At 36.1% G+C, this 2500-nt stretch overlaps 1 pseudogene; it reads right to left on the bottom strand.

Moving 5' to 3' along the window:
• Positions 1–2500, bottom strand: part of LOC109084989 — a 35836-nt pseudogene that overhangs the window by 527 nt on the left and 32809 nt on the right.

Genomic DNA, 2500 nt, shown 5'->3' with positions numbered 1-2500 from the left:
GCGTGTACCGGTCCCTCCGACAGGAAGCTCAGCGCTTCGTCCCACAGCTTCCTGTTGGGTTCGTCGTCTCGTATCAGATTCCGCTGCTGCTCTGAGAGAACGAACGACTCGACTTCCTTCCGCCGCTTGACCTGCGGCTCCTCCTGCGGCTCACACACACCTGACACACACACACACGCGTGTTCACACAGCTGTATAATCACACAGAAGCACACAGATGTGGCGTGTGTCTGTACCGGTCTTCTCTTCCTCGTGAGCGTCTGCGCTGCCGTTGCTCTGCAGCTCCTCCTCCGTGTGCTCCGCTGGTTTCTCCTCCTCTTCCTCCTCTTCCTCCTCTTCCTCCTGGACTCTCTTGGACGGTCGTGTGCTTCGGGGTCGTCCTCTCTTCCTGCCGCGCTTCGAGCCGCCCACCGATCGCCCTCGCGCCCTCTCGCTACTACCCATTAGCCACCACATAACCACCAAGAAACTAAACACAAGAAAAAAACACAAAGACAATACAGCATTAATATAATATCACAAGCAGCTGCTGTAGTTATTTGTATTTTAACTTGTTAACTAAGTTTAGTGTGTTAGTTTTAACAATGCATGAATGTTTTTCTTATGATTTCATATTAATTTATGATTTCATATTAATATTTTGTATTATCTTTATCAAAAAGTCATTATGTTGAATTTATAAAAAATATAAAAAATGGTTTACTGTAAAATTATCAAAAAATGTCATTTACTGTACATGCTTGTTCAAGCTGTAAGAGTGTAATGAGTCCAGTGAGCTAAATTGAAATATATTTTAAAAAAATTTACTAAAATTGAAATAGAAATAAGTTAAAGCTAATCAGAAATATAAACAAATCATAAAAAAAAAAAAAAAAATAATGTAAAATAAAAATATGTTGAAGTAGAAGAAATAAAAAAAAACAAAAAATAAAAAAAAAAAAACTTAAGAATTTAAGGCTAAATAAAAATATATTTTTTAAATCGTAATAAAATGACAAAACATATTGATGTCGCCTTTGTTCAGGAATCCACATAAGGTGACTTGAATAATGGGAGTGTGTGTGTGTGTGTGTGGTATTTCAGGAGAATGGGATGGAGGAAATTTGTTTAGGTCATATGTCTTCCAATAGTGGAGGAGTAGCTATTCTGTTTTCAAAGAAATCCCTGCCAATTTCCTGTGACATAGAAGAAATAGTTAAAGGCCGCTGTTTAAAAGTTAAAGCAAATTTTGAAAAACACTACAATGACTTTTTAAATATTTATGCCCCCAATGAAAGGGGATGAAAGAATTGCTTTTTTTTTGATACAATCAGTGTTGTTATGAAAGCACCTAAGCTCAGAAGAATTATTTTGTTCTCGGTGGAGATTTTAACTGTACTGGAAAATGATAAATTAGACAGAAATCACTTAGACACACATATCGCCTCACAAAAAAGCGCTTGTGCAATTGTTGAGAACATTTGATTTTATGTGACAAGCCTTAAGTGAATGTGCATCACAAAAATAGGCAATATACTCTGGGCACATAGTAGGATGCCAAGATTGACATTTCTGGCGGCAAAGACCAGATAGGTTTTATGTGTTCAATCATCAAGTAAATCTGGCCAGAGAATGTAAAATAATTCCCTGTAGGTTTTTTCTGATCACTGTGCTGTTGTTTGTAGGGTCATTTTATTAATTCTGGTTATTTTAAAGAGTGCTTTACTGGCATTTTATCACATCCCTTTTAAATGATGTAAAAAAAAGTTTATTGAAATTTTTATTCTTGTTTTGGGGAAAGTACCCCCTCAAAAACAAAAAGAAAGTTTCTTACATTTCCCCACAACAATGGTGGGATTGTGGCAAGGTTCACATTAAACAATTATGTCAAGAGTACACTTTTAATGCCACTAAAGATATGGCCCAGTCAATGAAGATTTTAGAAAATGAAATTATAGAACTTTTAAATACAACAGCTTCTACAAGTGATGGGGTTTGTTTTGAAAGCAGTAAATCCAAAAAGGAAATGCTTGCAGATTTGTTGGGTATCAAAGCTCAAGGAGCGTTAATACGTTCACGTTTTCAAAGCATCTCACAAATGGATGCACCATCTAAATTTTTTGTCAATTTGGAAAGAAAAAACGGCCAAAGTCGTATTATTCATTCATTACGCTCGGACACAGGGAAGGAGCTTACTGAGCCTAGTGAGATAAGCAAATATGCTGTCGGTTTTTATTCAGACCTATATAAATGTGAGTTGTCTCAAAGAGAAGATAATGATTTTACTTTTCTTAATGATCTTCCAAAGATTGATGAAGAGTCTAATAGAATGCTTGAACAAACTTTGTCACAAAATGAGTTATATACCGCTATGATGAGAATGGAAAATGGAAAGACTCCTGGCATTGACGGGATTCCTGTTGATTTTTATAAAATTCTATGGCCAGTGATTGGAGAAGATTTTTTTTTTAGTTCTTAATGATAGTTTGAATAGAGGATTGTTACCTTTAAGTTGTAGAAG

This window comes from Cyprinus carpio, chromosome A21, assembly GCF_018340385.1.
Source record: "Cyprinus carpio isolate SPL01 chromosome A21, ASM1834038v1, whole genome shotgun sequence".
NCBI lineage: Eukaryota > Metazoa > Chordata > Actinopteri > Cypriniformes > Cyprinidae > Cyprinus > Cyprinus carpio.
The sequence above is the reverse complement of the archived record's forward strand: the minus strand, read 5'-3'. Positions and strand labels throughout refer to the sequence as shown.